The sequence below is a fragment of the Bubalus bubalis genome, chromosome 6, assembly GCF_019923935.1.
Source record: "Bubalus bubalis isolate 160015118507 breed Murrah chromosome 6, NDDB_SH_1, whole genome shotgun sequence".
In the NCBI taxonomy this organism is placed as follows: domain Eukaryota; kingdom Metazoa; phylum Chordata; class Mammalia; order Artiodactyla; family Bovidae; genus Bubalus; species Bubalus bubalis.
The window spans coordinates 61,280,409-61,299,145 of record NC_059162.1 but is presented as its reverse complement, the minus strand read 5'-3'; positions in this window follow the sequence as shown (position 1 = coordinate 61,299,145).

Genomic DNA, 18,737 nt, shown 5'->3' with positions numbered 1-18,737 from the left:
TGAAAAGAATAAAAATTGAATGGTGGCAATGAAGAAAAACTTCAAAATACAATTCAAAGAAAATGAGAAATTGGTAGCTAAGATTTACATGTGACTTAATTGAGTCATCCAGAATAATTCTTTGAGTTCTATTAAACTCCAAGCTCTATTAGAACCAACCAGTGAGTTACATTTAGCATGCCCTCTTTAGTCAGCTTTTGTAAAACGAAAGCTTCAGGTATCTACATATCCTTCTCCAAAGGTGAGACTTGTACAACATGTATATACTTGAAAAATCAATTTATATCCTTTGTAATCTATACATTTAAATGGAGAAAAGTTTGAATACCATTTGTATTTATGTACTAGACAAGGTAGTTGGTTATATTAATAGTATAATCCAGCTAAGCTGATGAATACCACCTTGGATTTAGCAGTTTCAAATGTGATTTCTTTTTCTAGGAGTTCATGAGAAATAATCTAATTGCTTTGATTATGACTTATCTAAACTTATCTAATTCCCCATGAAGTTTTCCAAGTCCATTTTTAATTTAATAAGCCAAACTAGTAAAATTACACTGTACTTTTAAAAAGTGTTTCGGGGATGTCCTTATGAGTTAAGATATCTTTTGATCAAACTATGATTCTTCATACTAAATGAGGCTAAAGAGCTGACACTTGTGTCTTAAACTTTGCTTTATATTTGCATAATTATACCTTGAAACATGTTTATGTCTCTGGGCATTTAAACTTTCAATATAAGAGTTTTTTTGGTTCTCTCTTTATTAATTAATTTCCTATTGCATTTACTGCTTATATTATGCAAATGCTAATTTAAGTAATAAACAGAAGTAGCAAAATGAAATTTTCTCCATGCCTGAAAAAAAAAAAAATACAATATATGAAACAACTGGACTCAAGTCATCAGTGCCAGAAAGAAGGGACAATGATTCCTGAGAAATTTTGAAACAAACAAGGTGAGATCTATGATTGTTCCAGCTTGCTGTCTGGAGAAAGTTTTCAGACTGTGGTGCAATACAGGGGAAGCCCGGTTGTCTTCCTGAATTAAGGAGGTAAAACTGGAGTTGAGAAAAGACAAAGCAGTGAAGTCACAGAACAGAGTGCCAGACACAACAGAGATATATAAAGAGAACTCACCAATCTTCAGAGAGTTGTTCTGGAAGATTCAACTGAGAACTGATTGGCACAATTGTGTAAGAAAAGTACTCTAGGGTAGAAAAGGACCACTCAAAAGGATGAAGAGAACAGGTGACCAGAGTTCATACAGAACCAAGAAGAGTCTCTGCCTCCAAAAATCAGTGTGGAAAAACTTCATAATTCAGGGGATATTGATAAGAATACTAAGAAAGGTCTTGTCTTCTTAGTATGGAAGCTGGATATTAACTCTATATTATACCCAACTCTTATCCCAGGTGAAAACAAAACCTGGAAGGATCACATTTATTCCAATTCAACTATATTCCAAACAAAGCTCAAGTATATTTATAGCAACAGAAACAAGGTAAAATTCACAGTGGTTGGTATCCAATCAAAGATAGGAAATGCGAAGTGGAAAAACATTAACTATAATGCAAAGAATAATTCATTGATCAACCAAAAACAACCAAAGGAGACACTTTTGTGAGAATTAGCAGAAAACACTAAATAGATACTTATAACTGTATTCCATAAATTCAAAAAGTTAAATAAAGATACAAAAATATTAACAACACTAACAAGTAAATCAAACTTCTAGAGGTAAAAAAAATCTGGTGTCTGAGATTAAAATATACACTATGAGATTAATGGCAGGGTTGCAGAGAAAAGATTAGTGACTTGAAGACATAATAATAGAAATGATTCAAAATGAAACAGTGAAAGTCTAAAAAAATAAATAGAACATCAGTGGGATAACTGCAAGATGTGGATAACTGCAAGATGTCAACTATATGTATTAAAGTCCTCAGAGGGAGTGGGAGGCAAAACATACTTGAAGAATTAATGGCTAAAATTTTTCAAATTGAAGGAACATTAAACTCACAGACCCAAGATGCTAAACAAAGTTCAAACACAAAAATATGTAGAAGAAAAACCCACATCAAGACACATCATAAACAAAGTGCTTAAAATGCATGGTGAAAAGAAAACCTTAAAAGAAGATAGAAAAAAAGAGTTACAGAGATTTAAAGATACAGATGACAGCAGATATCTTGTCAGATACAATGCAAGCTAATGATAGTGGAGAAACATCTTTAAAGTATTGAATTTAAATGTTTTTTATTCTGTAGCTTAGAATTCTTTATTTAGCCAAATATTTTTTAAATGAAGATAAGAGCATTCTTAAACATGCAAAAACAGAAATTTCATCACCAGAAAGTCTGCACTATAATACTTTATATATGACTATGTAACTGAACAACTTTAATAAACTTGGTGATTAACATGAAAAGTATAAATGTCAGAATGTCATAGTTGGTAGGCAAGAGGTTTCAAAAGAATGGATAGGGCCCTAATATTGTATTTGTCAATGTTCAAAGAAAAAAATATTATGAATAGTTTAGAAAACAAGAACTAAGTTTGAGGCTATATTATGGGCTTCGCTGGGGGCTCAGTGGTAAAGAATCTGCCTGCAGTGCTAGAGATGTGGGTTCAGTCCCTGAACTAGAAAGATCCCCTGGAGAAGGAAATGGCAACCCCCTCCTGTATTCTTGCCTGGGAAATTCCATGGACCGAAGAGCCTGGCAGGCTACAGTCCATGGGATCACAAAAGAATTGGACATGACTTAGTGATTAAATAGCAACAGCAATACTATTTTTAGGTATAAAGAAAATTAACTAATTTTAACTATACTAAATATTGTTGCAAACTATATTGGGACAAGGAAAGAGAGGAAGAGTGAAGAGAACCAAAATTATCTATTATTCAGGAAATCAATAGATCTTAAATTGATAGTCTAGGAAAAGAGCTATGGAAATATTATAGCTGCTGTTTCCCAGTAGAGTCATAGTAGGGGAAAAGACATTGGTTGAGAAGTAGGGTCTGTAGACTGTTTCTTTTGTACAAGTAAATTTTTGCCTTACACGATAGGATGGGATTCTAAAAATGACCATGCAAACTGAAATCATGGAAAGCTATTTTAATAATAGAAGAGGAAAACTACAATTTTCCATGAACTTTAAAACTGTTTTTCAAACATTAAGATTCTCTTACTCTCAGTTATCAATGAATTGGAAAGTGAAAAAATAGTAAAACTAAAATTTACTTAGTATACTGTAATTTAATTATTAATGAAAGTTGGCAATTTAAATATTTTATTTCTTTGTAAAAATGTATTAAAAGTTGTTGCACAATGCTTGCCTTCTTCTCATCATGCAGCTTATAAAGCAAGCACATTTCTTAGGCCTTGACAAATTGTTGTGCTCCTTTCTAAGTTTGAATTCATTCCTAACATTTTATCCTATGTGCTTTCAATGTCATGGAACATCTTTGAGAGTCCTTTACTATGAAGTTTTCCGCTCATGCCACTTACACTTTGACATCTTTGTCCTTTATGTCTAAGTCATTTTTCTCATTTATGTCAATAAATTCACTAAGTTCCCCTGGCTGCATATCTCAAGTCTTTATAATGGCAGCACTGTCAACATGACCAGCTATATCTTCTATAACCTCATTTACATTTAAATTTAATTTCACCATGGGCATTACCACTTTTTGGTTCTTTGCTACATGTTCATCTTTATTGCTCAATATCTTCTTTCAAACTACCCATATTAGTACAATTCCACATAGGTTTATCATGGGGTGACAAGAAACAGCACATCTAAAGGCTTTACTGTATATATGTGAAGCAAATAAACAGATGAGCAGTGATCAGTCACAGTCTTTGAAAGAAGGACTCTGAATGGTCACTGATCATAATGCACATTTGTTGCTTGTGTAACAATTTGTGAACTAAAGAGCCAGCAGACCACTTTGTAATTTATGCAATTACTCTTAATATATTATGGTACCTGAAATTTGAATCATGCTGTTTATGGGCCAACATTATTTACATAAATGCAGTAACTAAAATTTGTGTATTCTGGAACTTAGCAAAGTGAAGGCTGCCTTTTTTTTCTGTTTCCATACAATATTATTGACTATGTTTTCTATGCTGCATACTACATCCCCATCACTTATCTATTTTATAACTGGTAATTTATATCTGTTATTCTCCTCTTATTTCACCTATCCCTCCAGTCCCTCACCTCTGCCACCAGTCTGTTCTCTGTATCTTTGAGTCTATTTTTGTTTTGTTATGTTTGTTTATACGTGGGTGTGTGTGTGTGCATGTAGAGACAGTTGAGTCATGTCTGACTCTTTGTGACTCTATGGACTGTAGTCCATCAGGCTCCTCTGTCCATGGGATTTCCCAGGCAAGAATACTGGAATGGGATGCTGTTTCCTTCACATATAATTGAAATCATACAGAATTTGTATTTCTCTGACATGTCATATAGGTTCATTCATGTTGTTGCAGATGACAAGATTTTATACTTTTTTAAGGATGAGTAATATTGCATTTTATATATATATATATATATATATACACACACATATATATACACACACACATGTTCTTTATTCATTCATTTATTGATAGGCACTTGGGGTGTGTCTGTATCATAGTTGTTACAATAAACACTAGATATATTTGTTGAATACAGTATATTTTAAATATCTACCTAGAAACTGGAATGATAATGAATTTAACAACTAGCATGCTTATATCTTTTTTATAAATATTTTCATGTGAAAGGGGTGATTTATTTTATTCTTTGGTAGCAAGTTTTTTCCAGAGCTTCCTGTTGAATAACTAAGTAGAAGTGAGAGTGCTTTCTATTTCTTTTTCTCTTTTCTTTCTTTTTTTAACTCAAAGAGAAAGAAATAAATGTCAGGCTTCAGTTTTAATTAAGCAATTAATAGAATGTGATATAGAAAAGACAAGAAAAATTTCAACTGTGTAATTTAATTTCAATTGAATGAAATAAGTTAGTAGCTGGTGTTTCATAAGTCTTTTCATAGGGCAGAAAATAGATTCTGACAGCAGAGACAGGGGTAACACTGAGTCTAATTCTATTTAATTAGTGATGTCCAACCTTTCTCAACAGAAAAGCAATATTCTTATTAAATAATATCAAAAGTGCAATGGATTTTGGCCCAGAGTAATGAAGATGTAACCTGTACAAATAAACATTTCCCAAGAGTGGATACTACATGCATGTAAAAGGGTATGTTCAAAATAAAAAGTAATTACATCACCTCCAGTTACTTCAAGACAACAGCAGCAGCAGAGCCCCCACCATAGATAATACATTCTTTAACAAAATTAAACATATTCTAACATTTAGCCATACTATGGCCACAACCAGCTATCTATTTGTCATTTGTTTTTTTTTAATAAACTTTTTGTTGAAATGTAACTTTCATATTGGAAGTGTGCAGATCATTGGATTTTCACAAAGTTAATAAACATAGCCTTTGACTATGTGGATCACAATAAACAGTGGGAAACTCTTCAAGAGACAGGAATACCAGACCACCTGACCTGCCTCTTGAGAAATCTGTATACAGGTCAAGAAGCAACAGTTAGAACTGGACATGGAACATACTGGTTCCAAATAGAAAAAGGAGTACATCAAGGCTGTATATCGTCACCTTGCTTATTTAACTTCTATGCAGAGTACATCATGAGAAACGCTGGGCTGAAGGAAGCACAAGCTGGAATCAAGATTGTCAGGAGAAATATCAATAACCTCAGATATGCAGATGACACCACTCTTATGGCAGAAAATGAAGAGGAACTAAAAAGCCTCTTGATGAAAGTGAAAGAGGAGAGTGAAAAAGTTGGCTTAAAGCCCAACATTCAGAAAACGAAGATCATGGAATACACTCCCATCACTTCATGGCAAGTAGATGAGGAAACAGTGGAAACAGTGGCAGACTTTATTTTTTGGGGCTCCGAAATTACTGCAGATGGTGATTGCAGCCATGAAATTAAAAGATGCTTACTCCTTGGAAGGAAAGTTATGACCAACCTAGATTACATATTAAAAAGCAGAGACATTACTTTGCCAGCAAAGGTCCGTCTAGTCAAAGCTATGGTTTTTCCTGTGGTCATGTATGGATGTGAGAGTTGGACTATAAAGAAAGCTGAGCGCTGAAGAATTAATGCTTTTGAACTGTGGTGCTGGAGAAGACTCTTGAGAGTCCCTTGGACTCCAAGGAGATCCAACCAGTCCATCCTAAAGGAAATCAGTCCTTCACTGGAAGGACTGATGTTGAAGCTGAAACTCCAATACTTTGGCCACCTGATGCGGAGAACTGACTCATTTGGAAAGACCCTTGTCAGGGGACGTTCAACTTTAAGGGATCCAATATGTTATTCTCTTCTTTTGTGTGCCATTTCTCAAGGACTCTTTATTCCTTTTCAGTTCCCGGAAAACAGGAGTGAGCAGAGCTGCACGCAGTTCTCAGGACTGAGATCATGAGAAAGGGCACCTGCTTGGACTCCCTTCAGTGACTCCCTTCAGTGACCTTTTACTTAAAGGTAATCTATTCAATTATGCCCCTCTTATTCAGGATATGGAATGCTTTCTGGCCCTTTAAAGACTGTTATTTGCTTGGCTTTGTTTTTGCTCAATTTTTTTTACTGACTAAAGATGCCTTTATGAAGATATATAAATGTGCATTTCTGCAAATAAAGCACTCTTGTTTCACTCAAGACTGGGTTCCTTGCGTCCCTCTTCTCATCAACTCCAGTCCCTAGGTTCCAGTCTACAAAGACCGTAACAGACTCTGATGCTGGGAAAGTCTGAAGGCAAGAGAAGAAGGGGATGACAGAAGATGAAATCATTGGATGGCATCACTGACTCAATGGACATGAGTTTGAGTTAACTCCGGGAGCTGGTGATGGACAGGGAGGCCTGGTGTGCTGCAGTCCATGGGGTCGCAAAGAGTGAGACTCGACTGAGCTACTGAACTGAACTGAACTGAATACACATAGTAGTTGGTGCCAAATTCAAGAAATTAGAATAAGGTTGGCCTGCCCAGTTATTATTGCTCCCTTCACAAATACAACTGCCTCTTTGACTTCTTACACCATAGATTGCTTTTATTGTTTTTAATTTATGTAAATTAGATCATACAGTATGCATTCTTTTGGATTTAACTTCTTTTGCCCAAGATTTTGTTTAGGAGATTCCTTCTGATCATTGCATGTATTCAAAATGATATATATATATATATATATATATATATATATCCTATGGTATTTATGTACCATAAAGTTTATTCATTTTAATATCGATGGACATTTTTATGATTTCCAGTTTTGCAAACTGTTAGGAATGATGTGGCCATGAAAATTCTTGTGCAAATCTTTTTTTGTAAACAAGTGAATAAATTTCTGTTGGATATATATTTAAGAGTAGAACCACTAATTATGTATATATGCAGCTTTCTTTGATACTTCTGGTGAGTTTTCCAATGTAGTTACAATAACTAGTGGTGTATGTGAGTTCAGTTGTTTGACAGTCTAATCAATACTTAGAATGGATATATTTCAATTTAGCCATTCTGTCCAGTACATAAACTGTGGTTTTAATTTATATTTTCCTGACGCCTAGTGAAGTTTAGTTTTTCATGTTTACTAGCCATATGGATACGCTCTTGAAATTTTCTTGTTTTAAGTCTCTTAACCATTTTTATGAGACTATCTTTTTTCAATTGGTTTGCAAAAGTTCTTCATTTTGGAGTAGTTAATTATGTATACTCTTAAAAAAATCTTTGTATACCCAAGGTCACAGAGATGCTCCCCTTTGTTTCTTTCTGACAATTTTGTCATTTGACTTTTAGTATCTATATACATGAAATTGATTTTTGTATGTGGTGTGTCAGAAAGTTGATAAACAATTTTCTTTTTCCCTATAGAAAGTCCATGGTAATCTCAGAAAATTCTAGTAAATTCTCTGCTTCTAAAGGACAGAGCCTCGCCCTTTAGGGAAGACTGCTAAAAGCAGAATCCAAATAAACTGGAAATAAGGAAGAAAGACATTTTAGGTAACTGAAGGAAGGGTAACGGTTCGTGGTCCTGAGGAGAAATATCTCATAAAGTATCATAAGAGAAAAATACATGGTACAAAGGTTGAAAGTACTGCCTTAGAGTGCAAGACCTATAGATCCAGGAGCTGCAGTATTGGAATCAGAGATCTTTTTTCACCTAAATCTCACAAATAAGATTTCACAGAGGTTATATATTTCTTTTTTTCACTCTAAGACCATTTAATATAGGTTTACCTTCTTAAACTTTTAAAGTATAATATGGTACTGTTAACTATAAACATGATGTTGTCCACTGAAACTTATTCATCTTGTATAACTGAAATTTCATACCCAGTGAATAGCAACTCTCTGCACCCTTCTTTCCTCCATACCCTGGCAACCACCATTCTACACTATTTCTAGGAATGTGGCTATTTTAGCTGCTAGAGGTTATTCTTTTTGAGAGCTTCATGGTAACAGAAAAGGGTACCATAAAGGTTGGAAAATATTCTTGGCCTATTCCCTTGCCATTACCTCCAACTACCCAGAAATTTATTCCTATGAGTCCAGGAAACCTCTTCTTATTTAAACATAAATGATGATAGTAATAATGAAAATATTTACAGTAAGGCTCAATAATTTTAGAATAAATTTTAAAATAGACTGAATAACATTCTTTCAGTTTATAATAACATACAAAGCAACAAATGCAAATAAGACAAATAAATCAAAATAAGCTAAAAAAAGGAAATATAATTTAAGTTTTGAAAAACAATAACATAAATTCAAAATAGAAAGTGGGTATGCAACTTAAACTTTCTTTTCTCAGCTTCTTTATCTAAATGAGAATAACAATTATATCTACATTATGGGATTATTGTGAAAATAGATAAGATAATGCATCATCAATTTCATCTCTTTTGCTCTTGACTGGAACATTTCCTTTACCATTTAAATGTGCTGTGATTTCTCTTTCCTCTCAAAAAAAAATTTATTCCATTTCTCCTACTAGCTAAGACTCCATTTCTTTATTTCCCTCAGTTGCAAAATTCACAGGTTAATCTTCAATTATTTTTCTCTTATCTTAAGCTTATATCCAGTACTCTTGCCTGGAAAATCCCATGGATGGAGGAGCCTGGAAGGCTGCAGTCCATGGGGTCGCTAAGGGTCGGACACGACTGAGCAACTTCACTTTCCTTTTTCACTTCCATGCATTGGAGAAGGAAATGGCAATCCACTCCAGTGTTCTTGCCTGGAGAATCCCAGGGACGGGGGAGCATGGTGGGCTGCCGTCTATGGGTCGCACAGAGTCGGACACTACTGAAGTGACTTAGCAGCAGCAGCAGCAAACTTATATCAGTTAGGCTTCAAATTCCAGGACCCTATCAAAGATGTGCTTATCAAAGTCTCTTATAGAATCCACTTTGCTGATTACATAAGCAATTCTCAGACCTCTTCTATATCTATTACAGTATTTGATGAGGTTGATACTACCTCCCCACCCTTTTTTTTTTTTTTTTTTTTTCCTGCTTCAGGACATCACACTAATTTAAATTCTTTCCTTTATCACTATCACTCTTCACTTTCTTTTTCTGGTTTCTCCTCTTCTCCCTGCTCTCTTAATATTGGAACACCTCAGGATCCAGTTTTGTTCCTTCTATCCTATGTCTGTACATTTTCCCTTGTTAATCTCACAGTTTTATAACTTGAGATTCCTTGAGTTTGCCAGTGACTTGCCGGTGTATATCTACTGTTTATATCTACAGAGCTGTCCTCAAAACTGCAGACTCATATATTCAACTGCATAATTACAACTTTCCCTGGATATCAAGTAGATATTCCATATCCATCATATCAAAAACTGAGCATCTGCTTTATTGACACACATCAATTCTTTGCCACTCAGATTTCTTTATAGTCCAACTCTCACATCCATACATGACTAGTGGAAAAACCATTACCTTGACTAATGGAACTTTGTGGACTAAGTAATGTCTCTGCTTTTTAATATGCTATCTAGGTTGGTCACAACTTTTCTTCCAAGGAGTAAGCATCTTTTAATTTCATGGCTGCAGTCACATTCTGCAGTGATTTTGGAGCCCCACAAAATAAAGTCTTCCACTGTTTTCCCATCTATTTGCCATGAAGTGATGGGACCAGAGGCCATGATCTTACTTTTCTGAAGGTTAAGCTTTAGGCCAACTTTTTCACTCTCCTCTTTCACTTTCATCAAGAGGCTCTTTAGTTCTTCACTTTCTGCCATAAGGGTGGTGTTATCTGTGTATCTCAGTTTGTTGATATTTCTCCTGGCAATCTTGATTCCAGCTTATGCTTCTACCAGCCCAGCATTTCTCATGATGTACTCTGCATATAAATTAAATAAGTAGGGTGACAATATACAGCCTTGACGTACTCCTTTTCCTCTTTGGAACCAGTCTGTTGTTCCATATCTAGGTCTAACTGTTGCTTCTGACCTGCATACAGGTTTCTCTAGAGGCAGATCAGGTGGTCTGGTATTCCCATCTCTTTCAGAATTTTCCACTTTGTCATGATCCACATAGTCAAAGGCATTGGCATAGTCAACAAAGCAGAAATAGATGTTTTTCAGGAACTCTCCTGCTTTTTTGATGATCCAACAGATGTTGGCAATTTGATCTCTGGTTCCTCTGACTTTTTTAAATCAGGCTTGAACATGTGGGGGTTCACAGTTGATATACTGTTAAAAACTGACATGGAGAATTTTGAGCATTACTTTACTAGTGTGTGAGGTGAGTGAAAACTAGTGTGTGAGATGAGTGAAATTGTGTGGTAGTTTGAGCATTCTTTGGCATTGCCTTTCTTTGGGATTGGAAAGAAAACTGACCTTTTCCAGTCCTGTGGCCACTGCTGAGTTTTCCAAATTTGCTGGCATATTGAGTGCAGCACTTTCACAGCATCATCTTTCAGGATTTGAAATAGCTCAACTGGAATTCGATCAACTCTACTAGCTTTGTTTGTAGTGATGCTTTCTAAGGCCCACTTGACTTCACATTCCAGGTTGTCTGGCTCTAAGTGAGTGATCACACCATCGTGATTATCTGGGTCATGAAGCTCTTTTTTGTACAGTTCTTCTGTGTGTTCTTTCCATCTCTTCTTAATATCTTTTGCTTCTGTTAGATCCATACCATTTCTGTCCTTTATTGAGCCCATCTTTGCATGAAATGTTCCCTTGATATCTCTAATTTTCTTGAAGAGATCTCTAGTCTTTCCCATCTGTTGTTTTCCTCTATTTCTTGTATTGATCACTGAGGAAGGCTTCCTTATCTCTTCTTGCTATTCTTTGGAACTCTGCATTCAGATGCTTATATCTTTCCTTTTCTCCTTTGCTTTTCACTTCTCTTCTTTTCACAGCTATTTGTAAGTAATCCTCAGACAGCCATTTTGCCCATTTGCATTTCTTTTCCATGGAGATGGTCTTGATCCCTGTCTCCTGTACAATGTCACAAACCTCCGTCCGTAGTTCATCAGGTACTCTATCAGATCTAGTCCGTTCAATCTATTTCACACTTCTACTGTATAATCATAAGGGATTTGATTTAAGTCATAGCTGAATGGTCTAGTGGATTTCCCTACTTTCTTCAATTTAAGTCTGAATTTGGCAATAAGGAGTTCATGATCTGAGCCACAGTCAGCTCCTGGTCTTGTTTTTGCTGACTGTATTGAGCTTCTCCATCTTTGGCTGCAAAGAATATAATCAATCTGATTTTGGTGTTGACTATCTGGTGATATCCATGTGTAGAGTCTTCTCTTGTGTTGTTGGAAGAGGGTGTTTGCTATGACCAATGCGTTCTCTTGGCAAAACTCTATTAGTCCTTGCCCTGCTTCATTCTGTATTCCAAGGCCAAATTTGCCTGTTACTCCAGGTGTTTCTTGACTTCCTGCCTTTGCATTCTGGTCCCCTATAATGAAAAGGACATCTTTTTTGTGTGTTAGTTCTAAAAGATCTTGTAGGTCCTCAGCGAACCATTCAACTTCAGCTTCTTCCACTTTACTGGTTGGGGCACAGGCTTGGATCACCATGATATTGAATGGTTTGCCTTGGAAACGAACAGAGATCACTCTGTTGTAAGTGAGATGGTAGGTGTTGAGAGACGGCATCAGAGGGAAGACACACTGAAACCATATCACAGAAAACTAGCCAATCTGATCACATGGACCACAGCCTTGTCTAACTCATTGAAACTAAACCATGCCATGTGGGGCCACCCAGGACGGGCAGGTCATGCTGGAGAGGTCTGACAGAATGTGAAAATATTTAAGTATGATTTTGACTATTGATAGCTAATATATAGCAACATATTGAAGTTTTCAAAAGAAAGAATGCTTTGGGAATTTATTTTTTGTAATGTCTCTAATAAGCAACACCACCTTATTTGATAGCACCCTCACTCAAATTATAGACAGTTTATAGATGGAGCTTTTGTAATAGTGAAGTAATGTCACAATTTTCCATAGTTTCCATTATTATTTAAGATGGCTTTTTACAGACTTGAATAAAAGTTTTTTTTCTGAGTATTAATACTTAGAGTTAAAATCTTATGCATTTGTCATTATTAAAATTTTCATTTCATTAAATCAAATATCCACATTAAAATAATTTATGTTATGACTAAATATCTCAAGAAGAAAAGGACAATGAGATATGATAAAATATGTCTTATCTTTGCCTCTTTCTCTTAGTGGATCACAATGGTAATTATTGAGGAATGAATTTAAGATAAATTGTTATAAGACTATTCATTAATATTTTTTAGATAATTAGCAGAAATTCTGTCATCTTTATGAGAGGTTTGCTTGGCCATTATGAATTCAAGATGATAATGACATCCAAATGAAATACTTATTTTTGTAGGATTTAAAAAATTAAAGGTGGTATCATGTTTAATTGACGGTCTGTTGTCATGAAATATTAAGTAAAGAATTGTATTATTTCTGAAGTAGTATTTTATATAAGAAGAGTTGAGAAGAAAAATGTGTCACTAGGAAAAAACTGTAAGCACCTTTAAGAATTATATTCTATTTCTACTTCTAATATGAAGGGTAACCATTGATTAAAATGTTAAAGGCTTCTGAATTGTCTGTCTCCACCAATGACAATAAACAATCAATAGGATCAACATTTTTAAAAAGTTAAATCAGAAATAACAGTATGAATTTATGATTATTAGAAAATAGTATCAGCAAAAATGATCTAATTAATAGTTTTACCCCCTGAAAGGATAGTCATGTATAATACCACTTTAAGCAAAAGGAACCAGAGATTCCTGGAGAAACAGGTCATCCCAGACTTGGAAGAATTCCATGAATCTAAAAAGTCCTTTTCAACCAAAAGAAAACATAAATGAGAGCTAAGATCTCTACGGTTTTTTTGAAGAGTCCTAGATGTTAACTTTAAAAACAGAATAATTTGACCATCAAGAAGAGCAAGGACCCTAAAGGGTTTAAGCATATTAAATATGTTAAAACTCCTGTGTGAACACTCATGTGTTCACAATGATACTGAAAGGAAAAAAAAAAATTCATCTTGAGTTCCCTGTCTCAAGGAATGAACTCATTATTCTGTAAACACAAATATAGAATATGAACCAAGTATCTCATCTATCTTTCTTAAACAAACTTCTTTTCATGAAAACTAATTAATAAGAAAAATTGTTCTTAAAAGAATTCTGCAAAATGTAAAAATAATAAAAGAATAAAAATTTACCATTTTATAACAACAAATGAATTCATGGATTCTAAACAACAATCATCAATGACTGTTAAAACCATGAAGACAGTCCAAAGGAAAGCTTTATAATGAATGGATTAAGATGAAAACATCTAAACCCACTGATGGATAGGAACATTGTTGAAAGACAATATGTTTCCCAACATAATGCAAAAGGAAGTATATAGTATCAATTACAGATTAGATTTGAAACAAAAGAAGGAAGGAGAAGGGCACTTTTGATTCTTTTGTTCATTACAGTATACCCACAACCTACAATGATACCTAACACATAGTAGACACTGAATGAGTATTGAATAAATGAAAGGATGGATGGTAAATGAGTGATTGATAGAATGCAGTAGAGGGCAATGTAAATAAACACAAAATCATCTGCTTTTTGTCATGGATAACTTTATGTCGTCACAACATCTTACATCAAGCAAAAAAAAAACTTCAGAATAAATTTGTAAATAAAAGTCTTAAATAATTTGTTAAATTCTCATGCACTTCTATTTGTTTTTTTTTGTTTGTTTTGTTTTGTTTTAAATTTTTGAATTTTATTTTATTTTATTTTTAACTTTACAATATTGTATTGGTTTTGCCATATATCAACATGAAACCACAACAGGTATACATGTGTTCCCCATCCTGAGCCCTCCTCCCTCCCCGTACCATCGCTCTGGGTCGTCCCAGTGCACCAGCCCCAAGCATCCAGTATCGTGCATCGAACCTGGACTGGCAACTCGTTTCATACATGATATTTTACATGTTTCAATGCCATTCTCCCAAATCATCCCACCCTCTCCGTCTCCCACAGAGTCCAAAAGACTGTTCTATACATCAGTGTCTCTTTTGCTGTCTTGTATACAGGGTTATTGTTACCATCTTTCTAAATTCCATATATATGCATTAGTATACTGTATTGATGTTTTTCTTTCTGGCTTACTTCACTCTGTATAATAGGCTCCAGTTTCATCCACCTCATTAGAACTGATTCACATGTATTCTTTTTAATGGCTGAGTAATACTCCACTGTGTATATGTACCACAGCTTTCTTATCCATTCATCTGCTGATGGACATCTAGGTTGCTTCAATGTCCTGGCTATTATAAACAGTGCTGTGATGAACATTGGGGTACACGTGTCTCTTTCCCTTCTGGTTTCTTCAGTGTGTATGCCCAGCAGTGGGATTGCTGGCTCATAAGGCAGTTCTATTTCCAGTTCTTTAAGGAATCTCCACACTGTTCTCCATAGTGGCTGTAGTAGCTTGCATTCCCACCAACAGTGTAAGAGGGTTCCCTTTTCTCCACACCCACTCCAGCATTTATTGCTTGTAGACTTTTGGATCACAGACATTCTGACTGGCATGAAATGGTACCTCATAGTGGTTTTGATTTGCATTTCTCTGGTAATGAGTGATGTTGAGCATCTTTTCATGTGTTTGTTAGCCATCTGTATGTCTTCTTTGGAGAAATAGCTATTTAGTTCTTTGGCCCATTTTTTTAGATGTAGTCCTAATTTTCTCAATGAAATGGACAAAGAATTAGTTTTTTATTATTATACCACTTAAAATAGTACAGTATTACAGATGTATATTATTTTCATTTTCCTTCTCTCCATCAGGGATCTCATATTATCTCTGATAATATAATATCCTTAGAGAAACCTAGACATCATATTAAAAAGCAGAGACATTACTTCACCAGCAAAGGTCTATCTAGTCAAAGCTATGGTTTTTGCAGTAGTCAGGTATGGATGTGAGAGTTGGACTATAAAGAAAGCTGAGCACTGAAGAATTGATGCTTTTGAACTGTGGTGTTGGAAAAGACTCTTGAGAGTCCCCTGGACTGCAAGGAGATCCAACCAGTCCATCCTAAAGGAAATCAGTCCTGGGTATTCATTGGAAGTACTGATGTTGAAGCTGAAACTCCAATACTTTGGCCACATGATGCAAAGAGCTGACTCATTTGAAAAGACCCTAATTTTATTGATTTGATTTTTGTCCCTTTGTTTCTTGATGAGTCTGGCTAATGGTTTGTCAATTTTATTTATCCTTTCAAAAAACCAACTTTTGGTTTTGTTGATTTTTGCTATGATCTCTTTTGTTTCTTTTGCATTTATTTCTGCTCTAAGTTTTAAGATTTCTTTCCTTCTACTAACCCTGGGGTTCTTCATTTCTTCCTTTTCTAGTTGCTTTAGGTGTAGAGTTAGGTTATTTATTTGACTTTTTTCTTGTTTCTTGAGGTGTGCCTGTATTGCTATGAACTTTCCCCTTAGGACTGCTTTTACCGTGTCCCACAGGTTTTGGGTTGTTGTGTTTTCATTTTCATTCGTTTCTACGCAAATTTTGATTTCTTTTTTGATTTCTTCTGTGATTTGTTGGTTATTCAGCAGCGTGTTGTTCAGCCTCCATATGTTGGAATTTTTAATAGTTTTTCTCCTGTAATTGAGATCTAATCTTACTGCATTGTGGTCAGAAAAGATGCTTGGAATGATTTCTATTTTTTTGAATTTACCAAGGCTAGCTTTATGGCCCAGGATGTGATCTATCCTGGAGAAGGTTCCATGTGCACTTAATGGAGAGATCACACAGACAACACAGAAATACAAAGGATCATAAGAGAGTACTATCAACAATTATATGCCAATAAAATGGACAACCTGGAAGAAATAGACAAATTCTTAGAAAAGTACAACTTTCCAAAACTCGACCAGGAAGAAATAGAAAATCTTAACAGACCCATCACAAGCACGGAAATTGAAACTGTAATCAAAAATCTTCAAGCAAACAAAAGCCCAGGTCCAGATGGCTTCACAGCTGAATTCTACCAAAAATTTAGAGAAGAGCTAACACCTATCCTGCTCAAACTCTTCCAGAAAATTGCAGAGGAAGGTAAACTTCCAAACTCATTCTATGAGGCCACCATCACCCTAATACCAAAACCTGACAAAGATCCCACAAAAAAAGAAAACTACAGGCCAATATCACTGATGAACATAGATGCAAAAATCCTTAACAAAATTCTAGCAATCAGAATCCAACAACACATTAAAAAGATCATACACCATGACCAAGTGGGCTTTATCCCAGGGATGCAAGGATTCTTCAATATCCGCAAATCAATCAATGTAATACACCACATTAACAAATTGAAAAATAAAAACCATATGATTATCTCCATAGATGCAGAGAAAGCCTTTGACAAAATTCAACATCCATTTATGATCAAAACTCTCCAGAAAGCAGGAATAGAAGGAACATACCTCAACATAATCAAAGCTATATATGACAAACCCACAGCAAACATTATCCTCAATGGTGAAAAATTGAAAGCATTTCCTCTAAAGTCAGGAACAAGACAAGGGTGCCCACTTTCACCATTACTATTCAACATAGTGTTGGAAGTTTTGGCCACAGCAATCAGAACAGAAAAAGAAATAAAAGGAATCCAAATTGGAAAAGAAGAAGTAAAGCTCTCACTGTTTGCAGATGACATGATCCTCTACATAGAAAACCCTAAAGACTCCACCAGAAAATTACTAGAACTAATCAATGATTATAGTAAAGTTGCAGGATATAAAATCAACACACAGAAATCCCTTGCATTCCTATACACTAATAATGAGAAAACAGAAAGAGAAATTAAGGAAACAATTCCATTCACCATTGCAACGGAAAGAATAAAATACTTAGGAATATATCTACCTAAAGAAACTAAAGACCTATATATAGAAAACTATAAAACACTGGTGAAAGAAATCAAAGAGGACACTAACAGATGGAGAAATATACCATGTTCATGGATTAGAAGAATCAATATAGTGAAAATGAGTATACTACCCAAAGCAATTTATAGATTCAATGCAATCCCTATCAAGCTACCAACAGTATTCTTCACAGAGTTAGAACAAATAATTTCACAATTTGTGTGGAAATACAAAAAAACCTCGAATAGCCAAAGCGATCTTGAGAAAGAAGAATGGAACTGGAGGACTCAACCTACCTGACTTCCGGCTCTACTACAAAGCCACAGTTATCAAGACAGTATGGTACTGGCACAAAGACAGAAATATAGATCAATGGAATAAAATAGAAAGCCCAGAGATAAATCCACGCACATATGGACACCTTATCTTTGACAAAGGAGGTAAGAATATACAATGGATTAAAGACAATCTCTTTAACAAGTGGTGCTGGGAAATCTGGTCAACCACTTGTAAAAGAATGAAACTAGAACACTTTCTAACACCATACACAAAAATAAACTCAAAATGGATTAAAGATCTCAATGTAAGACCAGAAACTATAAAACTCCTAGAGGAGAACATAGGCAAAACACTCTCCGACATACATCACAGCAAGATCCTCTATTACCCACCTCCCAGAATATTGGAAATAATAGCAAAAATAAACAAATGGGATCTAATTAACCTTAAAAGCTTCTGCACATCAAAGGAAACTATTAGCAAGGTGAAAAGATAGCCTTCAGAATGGGAGAAGATAATAGCAAATGAAGCAACTGACAAACAACTAATCTCGAGAATATACAAGCAACTCCTACAGCTCAACTCCAGAAAAATAAATGACCCAATCAAAAAATGGGCCAAAGAACTAAATAGACATTTCTCCAAAGAAGACATACAGATGCCTAACAAACACATGGAAAGATGCTCAACATCACTCATTATCAGAGAAATGCAAATCAAAACCACTATGAGGTACCATTTCATGCCAGTCAGAATGGCTGCGATCCAAAAGTCTACAAGCAATAAATGCTGGAGAAGGTGTGGAGAAAAGGGAACCCTCTTACACTGTTGGTGGGAATGCAAACTAGTACAGCCACTATGGAGAACAGTGTGGAGATTCCTTAAAGAACTTGAAATAGAACTGCCTTATGATCCAGCAATCCCACTGCTGGGCATAC